The sequence below is a fragment of the Odocoileus virginianus genome, unplaced genomic scaffold (assembly GCF_023699985.2).
Source record: "Odocoileus virginianus isolate 20LAN1187 ecotype Illinois unplaced genomic scaffold, Ovbor_1.2 Unplaced_Contig_3, whole genome shotgun sequence".
Taxonomy (NCBI): Eukaryota; Metazoa; Chordata; class Mammalia; order Artiodactyla; family Cervidae; genus Odocoileus; species Odocoileus virginianus.
Genome location: NW_027224320.1, coordinates 1,620,209 through 1,639,187, shown reverse-complemented (window position 1 = coordinate 1,639,187; position 18,979 = coordinate 1,620,209). Strand labels below are relative to the sequence as shown.

Here is an 18,979-nt window from a genome sequence, read left to right as displayed (position 1 = left end):
TCTGGTCATAAGTCATCCTGACTGACCCTGGGAAGGTCTGGGATGAAGTGACTGTTGTTGCACGGATACGGCCCTGGGCACACCTGTTCATTAGTGATGTTTGAAAACAAAGGAAAGAAAAGGCTACCCCACTTAAAAGATAAACTGCCATCTGTATTTGAAGAGTTTTCTATATTTCCCTCCCCTGAAATCGGCTTTATCCCCTCCTGCCCTCCCACGTCCAGTCTTCCCCAAGGTGTTGTACTCAGCTCTGCAGGGGTCACACAGGTGAGTTAGGACAGACCGTGCCCTTGAATATCTTTCAGGATGGCAAGGGCCAAAAGAAAGTATTAAGTGTCCTCAGAGACGACCAGCTCAGATGCTGTGATTCAGCATGATTCAGGATTCCTTCAAATGAATGCCACTCAAGCAGCAATAACTGCCAACTCCTCATTTCCGCTTAAAATGCCCAACTGTTCCTAGCACAAGCCCTAGATCCTGTTGTTAAATGGAGAGGATACTGTGTCTGTCCTTCTAAACCCTTCCATGTCTGGTTTTCCCTGCCAACAGGGAAATAGTCTGTGACTTTACTTGGAAAGTATGCAGCTAAGCTTGAGGAGAAGGAATTGTTTCCACCTCTCATGTCAGCTTCTGATCCTGAAATAGGAATTAGTTATACAGTACTAATCACACCTAATACTTAATATAGAGAGTTCTTAATAACATGTGTGGCTGCACGCTAAGTCACTTCAGTCATGTCCAGACTCTTTGCGACCCCATGGACTGTAGCCCACCAGACTCCTCTGTCCGTGGGATTCTCCAGGCAAGAATACTGGAGTGGGGTTGCCATGCCCTCCTCCAGGGGATCTTCCCAACCCAGGGATCAAACCCACGTCTCTTCTGTCTCCTGCATTGGCAGACAGGTAATTTACCACACGTGCCAACTGAGAAGCCCCTGTTATAACAACAGTGTCTGGCATAAAGTATTATCAATCATTATTGCTATTATCATTATTTATTGAGTACTTACTCTATGCCAGGCATTGTTTATAACCTCTTTGTAATTTTTCACAAAACCCCCTTGAGATAAGTACTCTTATTATCCCTATGGGGAAATTAGCCCAGAGAATATAATCTGCGCAAGGTCACAGAGCAAATAAATAACTGGGCTGCCTTCAAACAGAGGCAGCCGGGGTGCTTCACACAAAGCTTCTGGCCTCCATAGTTATTGAGACCTAATCCTACAACTTCCCATAGACTTCTTAAAGTGACAGAGTAGGGAAGGACAGCTGATGACAAGGAAAATATGAAACACTGACTAATAGTTTAGTGAGCTTTCCATTGGTTGGCTTCCTCCTCTGTGACCTTAACAATGACACAATCTCTACTTCTGCAAACTAACTGGTAAAACAAAAACTTTATTTGCAAATAAGTTTTAAAAGTTTCAAAATAAAACCACCACTGGTTTTTTTTTTCTTCCTAAAAGAAAAGTAGATGAAGTTACTTAAAAAAAGTAATTTCATATCAATAAAGGACAGAAATGATATGGACCTAACAGAAGCAGAAGATATTAAGAAGAGGTGGCAAAAATACACAGAAGAACTATGCATAAAAGGTCTCAGTGACCCAGATAACCTCGGTGGTGTGCTCAGTCACCTAGAGCCAGACATCTTGGAGTGTGAAGTCAAGTGGGCCTTAGGAAGCATCACAACAAACAAAGCTAGTGGAGGTGTTCCAGCTGAGCTATTTCAAATCCTAAATTCCAGCTGAGCTATTTCAAATCCTAAAAGATGATGCTGCTAAAGTGCTGCACTCATTATGCAAGCAAGTATGGAAAACTCAGCTGTGGCCACAGGGAAAAATATCAATAACCTCAGATAGACAGATGACACCACCCTTATGGCGGAGAGCGAAGAAGAGCTGAAGAGCCTCTTGATGAAAGTGAAGGAGGAGAGCGAAAAAGAACTGGTTTAAAACTCAACATTCAAAAACAAAGATCATGGCATCCGGTCCCATCACTTCATGGCAAACAGATGGGAAAACAGTGGAAACAGTGACAGACTTTATTTTGGGGGGCTCCAAAATCACTGCAGATGGTGACTGCAGCCATGAAATCAAAAGATGCTTGCTCCTTGGAAGAAAAGCTATGACCAATCTAGACAGCATATTAAAAAGCAGAGACATTACTTTGTTGACAAAGGTCCGTCTGGTCAAAGCTATGGTTTCCAATAGTCATTATGGATGTGAGAGTTGGACTATAAAGAAAGCTGAGCATTGAAGAATTGTTCCTTTTGAACTGTGGTGTTGGAGAAGACTCTTGAAAGTCCCTTGGACTGCAAGAAGATCAAACCAGTCAGTCCTAAAGGAAATCAGTCCTGAATATTCACTGGAAGGACTGATGCTGAAGCTGAAACTCCCAATACTTTGGCCACCTAATGTGAAGAACTGACTCATTAGAAAAGACCCTGATGCTGGGCAAGATTGAAGGCAGGAGGAGAAGAGGACAACAGAGGATGAGATGGTTGGATGGCATCACCGACCTGGATGGACATGAGTTTGAGCAAGCTCCGGGAGCTGGTGATGGACAGGGAGGCCTGGCGGGCTGCAGTCCACAGCGTCGGACACGACTGAGTGACTGAACTGAAATTCGTATCAAGCGTGTACATTATTTAGTGAAACTTTGGAATAGGGAGTGAATAGCAAGATAATGGTGTGTTTACATTGCTTCCAAAGAGTATTTTACAGGATGTCTCCAGTTGTGTTTTGAGAGAGCGTTATACAGTTTAACACTGGATCATGTAGTTCTCATAATCTATAAAAATAATGCAAGTGATTTTTATAGGTTAAATTTTAAAAGAACTACTATATAATTTGGAGAAGGAAATGACAGCCCACTCCAGTGTTCTTGCCTGGGAAATCCCATGGATGGAGGAGCCTGGCAGGCTACAGTCCATGGGGTCTCAAAGTGTCAGAGCTGACTAAAGTGACTTAGCACAAACACACTAAATAACTGGATAAATTAGGATAAAAAATCTAAAAGGACCTTTAGCCTAATCTCAGAGTATTTAGTCTCGTCTTCTCATTTTAAATTTAAATTGAAAGGAGACCAACAGAGTTGCACAGAGTTCCTGCAAGTATATTAGTGATTTTTCAGTCACCAAAAAAGAATAAAATAATGCCATTTGCAACAACATGGATGAATCCAGAGATTATCACATCAGTGAAGTCAGTCAGAAAGAGAAAGAGAAATACCATATAATATCACTTACACGTAGAGTCTAAAATATGACCTCGGTGAATTTATGTACAAAGCAGACAGGCTCCCAGACATACAGAAGAGACATGTGGCTGCCAAAGGGGAGGGGCTGAGGGAGGCGTGGACAGGGAGTTTGGGACGGCAGATGCAGACTGGTACAGACAGGATGCCCAACAACAAGGTGCTGCCGGGTCTCCTGCATTGCAGGCGGATGCTTTGTGGCTGGAGCCACCAGGGGAGCGCAGTGTTCAGCACAAAGAACCACATTCAGCATCCTGTGATGAACCATGATGGACAAGAACATGAGAAAGAGTGTATGTACGATGCAGTCACTGCACCACACAGCAGAAGTTAGCACAAACTTGTAAATCAACTACACTTCAATAAAATACATTTTTAATGGGAAAAAAATTGATTGAAAAAAATTTTTTTGTGGTCATACCCACACCATGTAGGATTTTAGCTCCCAGACCAGGAATCGAACCCAGGCCTGTTGCTTTGGAAGCATAGAGCTGTAACTACTGGACCACCAGGGAAGGCCCCCAAGACCCATGCCTTTTTAATGTGAAAAAGTTGTCACCCGCGTGTCATAGAGTCCGTTGGCTGTGCTTGTGCCTGATTAGTGCAGTTAGTCACAGTGGAGGTAAGAGAAAAGTGAAGTCTCTCAGTCGTATCCGACTCTTTGCAACCCCGTGGACCGTAGCCCACCAGGCTCCTCCGTCCGTGGGATTCTCCAGGCAAGAATGCTGGAGTGGGTTGCCATTTCCTTCTCCAGGAGGTAAGAGAAGGGGGGCCCACATCTATACCATACCCTTGATTGTTGTGTCTCCAGCTCCTTTCTGTGGACATCAACACAAATGGCCATTCTAGCTTATGAATTAGTCATTTACGAGTTTGGCAAGGATGAATCAATCGTCAGCTTGTCAACTTTGAGAAATGTACTCAGGCTCCAATTTAAGAGACATGAACTTCAGACTTTACATTTTCATAAGGACTATGAAAACATCCTCTAATTATGTATTGTTACTACAGAAGAAAACATGTGAATTTACACCAGGCTGAAGAAAGGCTTTTAGGTAGTGATGATACAACAGATAACAGCTGCTGTTCCCTTGAACCATCCCTACCCCAAGCTCCACTTCCTTTCTCTTCATCCCCGTGGTATATTCTTCATACCCAAATGGTATATTCTTTAGCTCATTTTTTATATTATAAAAATAAACATATGCTCACATTAAATGTATAAACTTGGGCAGACTATTCAAATATAAAATTTCTCTAAATATGTAAATTTTAAAATAGTATATTGTATTATACATTCTATAACATACTATGAATCATATGTACAAATTTGATAAAATTTACATATAATATATAATACAAATTATTTAATTATATGATATATATAATTTTATATAGGGTTTATATATATCAAACAATACATGCACAGTGAAAATTTACATAAATCTTATCATATCTATCTGCTGACTTTTTTGCCTTTCCTTACAAGAACGTAAGGCCTGGATATGACTGAGCGACTTTCACACTCACTTTTTCACAAGAACGTAAGATCCGCAAGGCAGGGGCTTTGTCTTGCTCTGTATTCTGCTTTACTTCCAACTCCTAGAATGGCTCCCTGTACATGAGAAGCAGCCAAATGGTTGCTGAAAGAATAAATATCAATCTTTGTCTTGCTTTTTAAATTTACTATTATGTTTCTGAGATCTCTATCCACAAAAACGTGTATACACACTTATATCTGTATTCTTTTCCTAGTTCATTTTTTTTCAGTGCCATGCATTACAGATATGTGAAGTCAAGTGAGAGTCGCTCGGTGATGTCCAAGTCTTTGCAACCCCTGGACTGTAGCCTGCTGGGCCTCTCTGTCCGTGCAATTCTCCAGGCCAGAATACTGGAGTGGGTAGCTGTTCCCTTCTCCAGGGTATCTTCCCAACCCAGGTATCGAACACAGGTCTCCAGCATTGCAAGCGGATTTTTTACCATCTGAGCCTCCAGTTTAGCTCAGTTCAGTCGCTCAGTCATGTCCGATTCTTTGTGACCCCATGGACTGCAACACGCCAGGCTTCCCTCTCCATCACCAACTCCTGGAGCTTGCTCAAACTCATGTCCATCAAGTTGGTGATGCCATCCAACCACCTCATCCTCTGTCGTCCCCTTCTCCTCTCGCCTTCAATCTTTCCCAGCATCAGGGTCTTTTCCAAGGAGTCAGTTCTTCACATCAGGTGGCCAAAGTATTGGAGTTTCAGCTTCAGCATCAGTCCCTTGCCAATGAATATTCAGGACTGATTTCCTTTAGGATGGACTGGTTGAATCTCCTTGCAGTCCAAGGGACTCTCAAGAGTCTTCTCCAACACCACAGTTCAAAAGCATCAACTCTTCGGTGTACCTGAGGTTATTGATATTTCTCCCTGCAATCTTGATTCCAGCTTGTGCTTCATGCAGCCCAGCATTTCGCATGATGTACTCTGCATATAAGTTAAATAAGCAGGGTGACAATATACAGCCTTGATGTACTCCTTTCCCAGTTTGGAACCAGTCCATTGTTCCATGTCCAGTTCTAACTGTTGCTTCTTGACCTGCATACAGATTTCTCAGGAGACAGGTAAGGTGGTCTGGTATTCCCATCTCTTTAAGAATTTTCCACAGTTTGTTGTGATCCACACAGTCAAAGGCTTTAGCATAGTCAATGAAACAGAAGTAGATGTTTTTCTGGAATTCTCTTGCTTTTTCTATGATCCAACGGATGTTGGCAATTTGATCTCTCTGTGTTCCTCTGCCTTTTCTAAATCCAACTTGAACATCTGGAAGTTCTTGGTTCATGTACTGTTGAAGCCTGGCTTGGAGAACTTTGAGCATTACTCTGCTAGTGTGTGAAATGAGTGCAATTGTGTGGTAGTCTGAACATTCTTTGGCATTGCCTTTCTTTGGGATTGGAATGAAAAGTGACATTTTCCAGTCCTGCGGCCACTGCTGAGTTTTCCAAATTTGCTGGCATATTGAGTGCAGCACTTTAACAGCATCATCTTTTAGGATTTGAAATAGCTCAGCTGGAATTCTATCACTTCCATTAGCTTTGTTTTCAATGATGTTCCTAAAGCCCACTTGACTTCGCATTCCAGGATGTCTGGCTCTAGGTGAGTGATCACACCATCATGGTTATCTGGGTCATTAAGATCTTTTTTGTATAATTCTTCTGTGTATTCTTGCCATTTCTTCTTAATATCTTCTGCTTCTGTTAGGTCCACACCATTTCTGTCCTTTATTGTGCCCATCTTTGCATGAAACGTTCCTTGGTATCTCTAGTCTTTCTTGTTCTATTGTTTTGCTCTATTTCTTTGCACTGATCACTGAGGAAGGCTTTCTTATCTCTCCTGCTATTCTTTGGAGCTCTGCATTCAGATGGATACATCTTTCCTTTTCTCTTTTGCCTTTTACTTTCCTTCTTTTTCAGCTATTTGTAAGGCCTCCTCCGATAACCATTTTGCCTTTTTGCATTTCTTCTTCTTGGGGATGGTTTTGATCACCTCCTCCTGTACAGTGTTATGAACCTCTGTCCATAGTTCTTCAGGCACTCTTATCCATCAGATCTAATCCCTTGAATCTATTTGTCACTTTCACTGTATAATCGTAAGGATTTGATTTAGGTCATACCTGAATGACCTAGTGGTTTTCCCTAGTTTCTTCAATTTAAGTCTGAATTTTCCAACAATGAGTTCATGATCTGAGCCACAGTCAGCTCCCACAGTCAGCTGTATGCTGACTGTATAGAGCTTCTCCATCTTTGACTGCAAAGAATATAATCAATCTGATTTCAGTATTGACCATCTGGTGATGTCCATGTGTAGAGTCATCTCTTGTGTTGTTGGAAGAGGGTGTTTGCTATGACCAGTGTGTTCTCTTGGCAAAACTGTTAGCCTTTGCCCTGCTTCATTTTGTACTCCAAGGCCAAACTTGCCTGTTACTCCAGATATCTCTTGACTTCCTACTTTTGCATTCCAGTCCCCTATGATGAAAAGGACATCTTTTTTTGGTGTTAGTTCTAGAAGGTCTTGTAGGTTTTCACAGAATGTTCAACTTCAGCTTCTTCGGCATTAGTGGTTGGGGCATAGACACAGATTTCTGTGACATGAATGGTTTGCCTTGGAGACGAACAGAGATCATTCTGTTGTTCTTGCCATGCCGTCCTCCAGGGGATCTTCCCAACCCGGGGATCAAACCCAGGCCTCCGCATTGTGGGCTGACCCTTTCCTCTCTAAGCCACCAGGGAAGCATGAGCCACCAGGGCTTTATACACTTCCGTGTCCATTTCCCTAATGGAGGGCGCTTACCTTGTTTCCACTCTTGCTATTATGCAGTGTTGTAATAAGCGCCCTGTGTACCGGTCTCCTGAGGCACGTGTGGGAGATTTCTGTAGGGTATGTACACCCAGGGGAGAGGTGTTGACAGTGAACAGGCTGTGTTTACACTTTGCTGGTTGCCTGCCATGACTCTTAAAGTGAACACCCCAAATGACACTCCCAATCACAGAGGATATGGGTGCCCTGTTTCTCAGTCATTGCCGACACTTTATATTGTGAGATGATTTAATTTTTGCCAATCTGATGGGTGAAACCTAGAGTCTCTCGTTTGTTTTTATTGAGATCATCGTAGATTTGCACATGGTTGAAAGAAATAATACAGACAGATCAGATGTACTCTCTCCCCGATTTCTCCTAATAATAACATCTTGCAAAAGTACAATACAGTATCACGACCCGGATATTGAAGTCACAAACCCCCTAATTTTGTTCAGCTTTCCTGAGTGTTACAGGGACTCTGTGTACGTCCGCTGTCATGTATATGAGTGTGTCTCGTGTAGGTCTGTGTACCCATCCCTGCCATCAAGAGCTGAAGGGCTGCAGATCTGGAAGACACAAATCAGACGGTGACGCCTATCCCCTGGAGGAGCTGGGACTGTCTTATTTCTGAACTAGTGTTTCTTGCCTGCCTGTTCTCTGTTGCTGCTTCCCCTCCCTTCCCTGAAGATGCTCAATCACTGGGGCCTGTTCACGGGCAGTTACCGTGGTCAGGCCTCGATCACAACATGGCTTCAGCCAAAAATGGCTTCCTTTATGCCAGCAAAGCCAGGTCTGGTTCCCTTTCTCCAGGGACCCCCTGACTCTGCCGGTTACACAGTCTCCGACTATCACAGATAAAGCTGCTGCGAACACTTGTGAAAAGGTTTTGTGTGCACGTGATTTTCACGTAGTGTTTCCCCGTCACAGTGAGGTTGGACACCCGTCATGTGTTTGTAGGCTATTCAGGTTTCCTCCCGTGAGAATGGCTGATTTTGCTCATTTTTGCTATTTTCTTCTTGCCCTTCTCTGATAGACTTGAAAGAATTCTCTTTTCTGTATACCAGTCCTTTGTCAGTTATACAAGGTTATGCTTGTTGACAGTTTGGTGATCATTGTTTCTCAACATGACATAAAGACTGGGAATTGATAACGAGCTTCTGAGACATGGATTTGGACACTGACGAAAGGACAGAGGGGTTTCGTTCAGGCCGCCTGCACTCCCTTTGGGGAGACGGCCACACGCACCCCCTCCCCCGTGCCCTGTAGCATCTCCTCTGTCCTACGCCAACAATATGCCTCTGCAGGGCAAACGCCAGGCATCTTTACATTTTTGTCTCATTCAGAGGAGGCATTTGGACTCACATTGCGTCACAAACCCCGGCTTGTCAGCATTTCGACCCGCCCTGGAAAACTGCTGACTTCATGATGTACTTCCTTCCGCATGCTGCCCTTCTCCCCAGCGCTGCAGCCAGCTTAGACTCCTGACTCACCCTCCAGCCAGCCACTGAGAATGCTGATGATTCCGGTACGGTCAGTGCTCTCCAAGTGACTTTGATGGGGGAAACAGCTTCTGGACAAGCCCAAGCCAGTGCAATCTCAGGTGCCAGGGAGGCCTTTTCTAATTGTCTCATCACTCAGCGTCTTACTCTTCCTGCCGTGGCAGGAGCAGAGGCCGTGCCCCTGCAGTCCTGGCCGGGAAGCTGTGCGCTAGACGAGCTGGCGCAGCCTGCAGTCTCCTTCTGAGCTCAGCGAGCAGCCTCTCCCATCTGCACTGGAGCCCTGGCTGGGGCGCAGGACCCACAGCGCGATGGTCTGCAGAGCTGGGTTAATGAGTCCAAAGTCGGCCTGCCTTTCAGTAAATTACCCTGTAAAGCATTCATTGGCCAAAATTACCTTGATTAGTTTCTCTTATGCATGCTATGCTGAGTCACTTCAGTCGTGTCCAACTCTGCAAGCCCATGGACTGCAGCCCGCCAGGCGCCTCTGTCCATGGGATTCTCCAGACAAGAACACTGGAGTGGGTTGCCATGCCCTCCTCCAGGGGGTCTTCCCCACCCAGGGATCGAACCCAGGTCTCCTGCATTGGAGGCAGACTCTTTACCACTAGCACCACCTGGGAAGCCCACTCAAAGGTCTCTGGTGAAGATCAAATAGATAAAATATATGAGAATGCTTTGCAAATTCCACCATGTTTTATCAAGATAAACTGAAATTAAGATCAGTTATTTTTGGCCTCACACGTCATGGAATTCTTTTTTCTACACTTATTTATTACAAATAACGGAAATATTTTGGGACACTTGAATCAGAAATCATAGCATTTCTATTGCACTTGAAGAGTGATCGGAAGTAATTTTTCTCTTTATTTAGGGGTTGGTTTCCTCATTTGATGCAATAAGAGTTCTCAGGGGACTAAAACTGACTCTAAAAGCTACTGATGCTGAAGATTTAGCCAAAATGAAGTTGCTTTGGGGGGCACAGCATTCAGAGACGGCTCTGGACCAAACTGAAATGGGTGGTGAATTTGATCGTCCCTGTGCTTCCTGATTTCTTCTTTCTGGACACTCCCCAACCACATCTAGTTTCCTTGGGACTTCCTGAGTCAACTAGGGCCGCTTCCTTCTCTCTTCAAGGCTGACCAGCCCATTCCATCAGGAGCTAGGAGGTCATTTAGTATGTTAGGATGATAACCTCATTTACATGAAAAGTGAAAGTGAAGTCGCTCAGTTGTGTCCGACTCTTTGCGACCCCATGGACGGTAGCCTACCAGGCTCCTCACGTCCATGGGATTTTCCAGGCAAGAATACTGGAGTGGGCTGCCATTTCCTTCTCCAGGGGATCTTCCCAACCCAGGGATTGAACCCGGGTCTCCTGCATTGCAGACAGATGCTTTACCATCTAAGCCACTATAGTACTTCATAAAGTAATAAAACTTTAGTAAGAATTTAGTGTGAGAGGATCATGTACCACACTCTGCTGGGCAGTTCCACCTTTGCTCCGTTATTTAGCTGTCATCTTATTCTTTGAACCTATGAGGTTTAGAAACCTTATAGATTCTAGCACGACCTCCCTAGATAGGCTCTAGAAATGTTTTTTAAATAAAAGTAGCTGGCTGACTTATTTATGTGGCTGTGTCAGGTCTTACTTATGGCACACGGGGTCTTCTATCTTCATTGCAGCATGTGGGATCTGGTTCTCTGACCAGGGATCGAATCTGGGCCTTTTGCATCGGGAGCGCAGAGTCTTAGCCTCTGGGCCACCAGGGAGGCCCAGGATCTGGGTTTTAAGTAGGAGACGTTAGCATCCTGACCGACTGGTTTTCACAGGTGAGATGCCTGGATGCTCTTACGTGGTATATGACAGGGCATCAACTACGACTGGGTCGCACGGTAATAAAACTGCTCTCAAGCCTTTCCAATCCTTCCAGCACCAAAGAGAGGTCTCAGTTTGGCGTTTGCCAGCATTTAACTCCTCTGCGACACTGTGCCTGACCTTCGGGATGAGGGGCGCCTATGTCAAGTGGCCATCCTGGACGTTATCATTTTATTTTGATAACATAGTATACGAGTTAGAGTGTTTTCTCCCTTGTGTAGTAGGGTCTGCTCTTTTTGTCTTTTTGAGACACTCACACATATTTTATTTTCCGGCAGAACCACCTGAGGGAAAGTTGCAGACTCTGCACGCTGTGTTTACAGAGATGTAATTGACATATAACATTATACTGGTTTCAGGTGTACATCCTAATGATTCGATATTTGTATGTATCGGAAAAGGATCACCACAAAAGTCTAGTTAGCATCCATCACCACGCAGTCACTCACTTTTTCCTTGTGATGAGACTTTTAAGACCTGCTCTCTTGGAGGGATAAATCAGACGTTTGGGATTAACATATACGCACTACTATATATATACAATAGACAGCCAACAAGGACCTACTGCATAGCACAGGGAACTATTATCAATACTTTGCAATAACCTGTATGGGAAAAAAAATCTGAAAAAATAGATATAAATGTACATGTATAACTGAGTCACTTTACTATACACCTGAAACTGACACAAGATAGTAAATCAATTACACTCCAATAAAAAAATTTTTTTTAATTCTTACCAAAAATTAAAAAAGACTTATCAGGACCACCCCCCACCCCCGCGGTGGTCCAGTGGTTAAGGGGTGCAGGTTCCATCCCTGGTCGGGGAACTAAGATCCCGCATGCCACATGGCACAGCCAAAATTAAAAAAAAAAAAAAAAAGACATATTCTCTCAGCAACTTTCAAAGATGCGATGCAGTATCATTAACTATAGGGTTTCTCCGATGGCTCAGCAAAAAAAATCCCCTGCCTACAAGCCAGGAGAGGCGGGAGAAGTGGGTTCGATCCCTGGGTCGGGAAGATCCCCTATAAGAGGAGATGGCAACCCACTCCAGGATCCTCGCCTGAAAAATCCCATGGACAGAGAAGCCTGGTGGGCTGCGATCCAAGGGGCTGCAAAGTCACACACGACTGAACAAACATGCATCTTTAACTGTATTCAACATGCTCTACACAATGTTCCCAGGACATTTATTTTATACTTGGAAGTTTGTACCTTTTGACCAGCTCTGCCGATTTTCACCAGCCCACTCCCCGCAAACCCAGCAACCCGCAAGGTGCTCTCTGTTTCTATGAGCCCATTTTTTTAACTCTACATATGAGAGCTCATACAGTAACTGTCTTTCTGTGATTTATTTCACTGAGCATAATGCCCTCAGGGTCCATCCATGTTGTTAGAAATGGCAGAATTTCCTTCTCTTTTTTAATGCCTGAGTAATATTCTGTTGTTTATAGGTACATAATTTCCTTATCCAATCATCTGTCAAAAGACACTCAGGTTGCTTCTGAAAGCTCCCTCTTAAAATACTAAAATGTGAGTCAACCTAAAAATACAATGAAGTAAATGAGAGCAGATAGTGTGTGTTAGTTGCTCAGTCGTGTCCGACTCTTTGCGACCCCATGGACTGTAGCTCACCAGGCTCCTCTGTCCATGGAATTCTCCAGGCAAGAACACTGGAGTGGGTGCCATTCCCTTCTCCAGGGGATCTTCCCGACCCAGGGATCGAACCCGGGTCTCCTGCACTGCAGGCAGATTCTCTACCACTGAGCCCACTGACAGCAGAGGAAGCACGCGAGCTGAGCAGTCTCAAGGACAGGTGGGTGTGACAAAACGGTGTCTGGGCTGTGCCGTGGAGCCAGTGTGGGACCCCTGGGGAAACCGAGCTGCCCCGGGAGGACAGCTGTCTGCGGGGCTGCGTGCGGCGCGGGGCGGGGAGTGCTCCCAGAAGGGGCTGTGGAGAGACCCACCCCCACATGGGAGTGTTTGCTTGAAAAATTCAGTGTGGCTGGCAGCTCTTTTTGACACAGGCAGCATCTCAAGTGCAGAGTAACAGTCTGACTCTGTGTGTGTGCGTGCATGCACACGCAGGCAGCGCCTTACACACCTATCATGACTGGAAGATTGCAAGAATAACACAGTGGTGGAAGCCTCTCTCCAACAACCCAGGGGTGTTTCTGCCTCGAAGGGATCTGAGACCCCACTGCAGGCAAAGGTTTGTCTTTGGTTTTCTCTTTTATGCCATTTTCACACTCCTTTTCCCAGTCTACTATCGTCCCGGGACACTCAGGGAGCCGCCCCACTGAACACAGCCCACAAACCCCTGTGCTGCAGAGATTAGGGGACATTTGGCAATGGTGTTAGCTCTTCCAGAGTTTCTTCCATGGATTCCTCTTGGAGACCCCGTTAAATCCATCATGGTGGATTCCATAGAGGCTGACAAATACGGTCTCCTCAAGGTTCTCCACGTATTAACCACAGACACTTACCTACTTTTTCCTCCCACAATCTTTGAAGACCTTTGTACGTTCTTCTATGAAGGACAGATGGGTTTACACAGGGACATATGTAAGCATATGTTCCTATTACACAGTAATAAGATCTGCAAGGGGCGGCGGGGAGAAAGGAAATCTGAAAAATCAAGTCATAGGGAATTTTTGAGAAAACAAGCGTCAGTTTCATTACAGGATTCTAAACTGTAGACCCTCCAAGGTCAAGGGAAGGCAAGATGGAACTCAGGTTTACAGAAGCAGTGCCTGGCAGCGGCTCCTCGCTGCATGAACAAGGCTTTTATTGTCCCTCGGCGCGGCACTCCTGAGGTTGCCCAACTGCCCATGGGCCTCAGAGCCAGCACTTCTCGGACCTCACTAGAAAGTTGCTAAGACAAGGCATTTTCCACAGGCCTTTCCTGTCTCCAGGTCCCTTCCAGCATCATTCCAGTGATGTCACTGGCATGGGCTTTATGCTGCCTCTGCAACGGTGATACAGCAGACAATGTGGAATATCCAGAACTGATGTTAATACAAATAGGTTTTCAAGGGAACGTTGACACTTAGCTCACCAGAGGGTTGTGACTTTAGAATAACCTATGTCAGAAGCACTGTTTACGCTGTGAAGTGCTATCCATTTGTTAGTCATGATTATTACAACGTTAGAAAACAACCCAAGGACCTCACAAGGAGATTGCACCAGGCCATTTTTACTCGTTGTGACAAAGCACTGGTTCTTCAACATTTGTGGTCAGTTAATCATTTTGGCAAAATACCTCAAGACTTGCCATCTCATTCACTCTTACCATCAAATGAAGACTTTTATGAGAAAGTGGGGAGAATAGAGCCATTTTTAATATCCAGATATGCCATAAAAGCCACCCTTCCATAGTGCACACTTCACTGGGTTTTAGGGGTTCCCCAGAGCCTACAACCGTCACCACTAACTGAGTGCAGGCTGCTGCTGCTTTTCTTGGAGCAGCTTTAGGTTCAGAGTAAGTTTGAGTGGAGAGTACAGAGCTCCCCCATCCCTGCCCTGGAAATCCTGGCAGCCAGCACTCATTTCACTCTCTCCTGGTTTTGCCTTTTCCAGAGTGCCACAGAGTCGGAATCTTACATTTTGTAGCCTTTTCAGATTGGCTTCTTTCACTTGGTCTTAGGCATTTCCTTTTTCTTCACATGTCTTTTCATGGCTTGATAGCTCATTGCTTTTCGGTGCCGAATAACACCCTTTTGTGGTACCTGAATGTACCACAGTTTGTGTATCCATTCGCTTACTGAAGGATGTATGGTTGCTTGCAAGTTTTGGCAATTATAAATAAATATGCTATAAATGTCTGTGTGCAGGTTCTTCTGTTGACATATGTTTTCAACTCCTTTGGGGAAATACCAGGGCGCATGACTTGCTGCTGGATTGTATGGGAGGAGTATGTTTAGTTCTGCAAGAATCTGCCAAACTGCCTTCCCGCCAGTGACACGTCAGAATTCGTGCTGTTCCACATCCTCGCCAGCGTAGTCCGTCTTCGGTTTGTGGCCATCCTGACAGGCGTGTAGTGGTATCTCATCAGAGTATTATTAGTATCAATCAATGTATTGTTTCTAGCTGCGCCGGGTCTTTGCTGCTGCATGCAGGCGTTCTCCAGGTGTGGAGGGCAAGGGACTCTCTTGGTCACAAGGCACAGGCAGCTCGTGGCGGTGGCTCCTCTGGCTGCGGGCCTGGGCTCTAGACGGACGGGCTCGGGAGTTGCGGCCGCACAGGCTTAGTGGTCCTGCGGCACGTGGGAATCTCCCCAGACCAGGGGTCAGTCCCATGTCCTCTGAATGGCAAGGCAGAGTCTGAGTCAGTGGACCGCCAGGGAAGTCCTCTCACCGCTGTTTTAGTTCGCAGTTCCCTGATGACATATGACACTGAGCATCCCTTCACTGTTTCCAGCTCTATGTCTTCTTTGGTGAGGCGTCTATACAGCTGTTGGCTCATTTTTAAATCGAGTTTTTCTTTTTCTTATGGTTGAGTTTTAAGAATTCTCTGTATATTCAAAAGATTTTAAAAGTTTCTCTGAGACCTCTTTCACCCACGTGTGATTTAGAAGTGTGTTGTTTAACCTCCCATTATCGAGGGGCTTTCCAGATCTCTCTCTGTTACTCGTTGCTACTTTAATCCCACGTGGCCTGGGAGTAAGCTGGAACCACGTTCCCACCCCGTGTCACATGGAAGAGTCACCCCCCTGAGTGCTAACATCACTGAATCTGCAGCATCTGAGCCAAGCCTGATTGTAACTCTAATCTGGAAGGTTTAATCATCAAAAAAAAAAAAAGTCCGAATCTCCACCTCCCTATGTTTTAAGCTGATTTATACCATTTAAAGTAAAAGGCTCAGTGTTCAGTAAAGGAAAACGAAGCAGATTTCTGTTTAATGAGCCAGGGCCTAAATGTACCAAGCTCTGGGGATTTGGACTACATTCTCTTTTTGAGTTTTTTTTATTGTGGTAAAATATACCTAACTAAAATTTACCTTCTCAACTGTTTTTCAGCACACAGTTCGGTGGTATCAAGTCCACTCACACTGTTCAGCAGCCTCACCGCCACCCGCCTCCAGAGCTTTCTCATCTTCCCAAACGGAGCCTCTGTCCCCATTAAACACTGCCTCCCCACCCCACCATCCTACTTTCTGTCTCTGTGGATTTGACTGCTCTAGGGACCTCATGCAAGTGGATCATACAGTATTTGTCTTTTTGTGACTGGCAGAATTTCCTTTCGCTATTTGAATTTCTATTTCTCCATTTTGTTTCAAATTAAAACTTCAACAGTACACATCAGTCCTGAGTTAGCAAATGAATGTGCTGTGCAAAGCTGGCCTAAAGACAGGGTAACCAGCATCTCCAGAGGCGGCTGCATTTGCAAGGATGGTCATTTGCTCACGGAGCTCAAACCTCTCTATTGACCGTGGCTGAGAAGTGGCAGAGCATTATTTAGCATTATTATTATTTCTTTGCCAAAAGAGAATCTAAATTATGCTGAATCAGAGCAACTGGACACATTGTTTGCTTTTAGATATTTTACTTTATCAGACAGGCTCGGAGATTCTCATTCCTGGAACTGTGCTTCTGAGAAACAGATACAAATGAGTTGGCAGTGTCCATAAACAAAATATTTCAGGCCCTCCTAATCTAGGACAAGGCAACTAATATATTAATAAATTGTGCTTTGTACTGCATTATACAAATCTTTATGAAAGGTGAGCATTAATTGAGGCGAGGAAATTTCCAGTCTACAGGAAAATGACACCATATAAAATAGCTAATGATTTATTCTTACAACTTAATATTCTACTATATATACTTTTTTCATATAATATTTTCTAAATATGGTAATTTTATCACCTCTTCCTATTGTAAATTTATCAAACCAAAAAGTCAAAGCAGTAACTGCTGGTGCGCTAGGAAACAAATCCAACTAGAAAATACTGCTTTCTTACATTGTTATCACCTTTAAAATGTGCTTATAGTCTATATGTATAAATATACATTATGCATATTTATATTATTATGAAAAATATGTAAAAATATCTTATGGATGTAAAACTGCCTGGTATTTACTGGTTTTGACCAAACTGAAAAGACTGCCTCCAAGTGTATAAATTGTGACAAATAAAAGCTGCCTTTTATCAACATCCACCATAGAAGGAAAATTCAAGACAAAATAAATACTATTTGTTAAAAATGAGAGATTTCCCTGGCTGTGCAGTGGATAGGAATCTGCCTGCCAATGCAGGGGACATGGGTTCAATCCTTGATCCAGGAAGATTCCACATGCCGTGGAGCAACATGAAACCTGAGAGTATCAGAAGTATTGTGAAAATACAGTATCTAATCAAGTTCTTTTACTCCAAGTATCAAGACAGTCTTCTGAAAATAGGAACTCAGATTTCACATCTCCCGACATTCTCCACAAAGCAACAAACTCAGAAAACTTCACGGATTTGCTGATGGTCACAGAGCCAGGATACCAACCCTTCTCCCAAATGCAAGCAGGTGAAAAAATACAAGAAAGAAACATGCCGGAATAGGGGAAATCTGTTCTGCTGAGCAATTTTTTTTTTGAACAATTTTATACAGTGGGTTTGCATTAGGCTTAAGGAGAGAGGAGATCACTACAGAATTAAATACTGACACCAAAAAGAAAAGAAACCCTCAGGTATGGCACTGAAATAGCCCAGAAATAAACAGTTTACACAGGAGGAGTGATTTCCTAATCCCTGAGAAATACTACAGCAGGCCAGGAGGGAGGTGGCTTGGGGAAGGTTATTTTCTTTCAGCCAAGCTCCCAACCTTGGAGAAGCCCTTGTACAATATCCCTGGGAATGTAAAACGGTGCAGCTGCTGTGGAAAACAGTTTGATTGTTCCTCAAAAAGTTAAACATAGAACTACTGTACGACCCAGGCATTCCATCCTGAGGTATATACCCAAGTAATTGAAAACAGACTCAAAATAAATATGTGTAGGCCAGTGCTCATTGGAGAACTGTTTGCAGCAGCCAAAAGGTAGAAATTCCCCAAGTGTACATCAACAGATGATGAATAAATAAACAGTGATACAGACACTCAATGGAATGTTAGTCAGCCATGAAACAGGAATGAAAAGAGAAATGAAGCGGTTACAAGGATGGGAAGGAACTGGGGCCACCTTGTACTGCTGGTGGGAATGTGAAACGGTACAGTCACTGGGGAAAACACTTTGCTGGTTCCTCAAAGAACTGAACATAGAATTACCTTAGGATCCAGCAGTTCCACTTCTGGTATATACCCCAAACTGCTGGAAGCGGGGAGCTGAATAGATGCTTGACTTCAACTGTTCACAGCAGCACTGTTCACAGTGGCCAAGGGGTGGAAACCACCCAAATACCCAACAGTGGATGAACGGTAAGCAGAACGAGAGGAAAAACAAGGGGTAAGCCAATATTCTGCTTTAAAAATGAATGAAACTCTGACACATGCTACAACAGGGTTGAACCTCAAAAGACATTTAAAGTGAAAGTCGTTTTGAAAAAGACTTTTAAAAACCTTAAAAGCGAAAGTCGCTCAGTTGTGTCAGACTCTTTGTGACCCCATGGCCTATACAGTCCATGGAATTCTCCAGGTCAGAATGCTGGAGTGGGTAGTCATGGTTCCCTTCTCCAGGGATCTTCCCAACCCAGGGATCGAACCCAGGTCTCCCACATTGCAGGCCGATTCTTTACCAGCTGAGCCACAAGGGAAGGCCCTAAAAGACATTATGCTCAGTGAAATAAGCTGTCACAAAAGAACAAACACTGTTTGATTTCACTTAGATGCGGTCCCAAGAGGAGTCAATTTTATAGAGACAGACAGTAGAATGGGGGTTGGCAGGGCTGATGAAGAAGTGGCGGAGGTGGGGGAAGTTAGTGTTTAATGGGGAGAGAATTTCAGTTTGGGAAGATGAAAAAATTCTTAAGGTGGACAGTGACGGTTACACAACAACATGAATGCACTTAATACCACCTACTGAGC

The 18,979-nt window shown here is 44.2% G+C and overlaps 1 long non-coding RNA gene across 2 annotated transcripts; it reads left to right on the top strand.

Annotated features, from left to right (window-relative positions):
- Positions 1–9,000: 9,000 nt before the first annotated feature.
- On the top strand, positions 9,001–17,124 carry LOC139033802 (uncharacterized). Of its 2 annotated transcripts, XR_011486273.1 has the most exons (4): positions 9,001–9,118; positions 12,670–12,784; positions 12,996–13,180; positions 15,986–17,124. It is a non-coding gene; the product is annotated as an uncharacterized lncRNA (long non-coding RNA). The 2 variants fall into 2 exon arrangements; XR_011486272.1 differs by having other exon boundaries at positions 12,670–13,180.
- Positions 17,125–18,979: the final 1,855 nt, after the last annotated feature.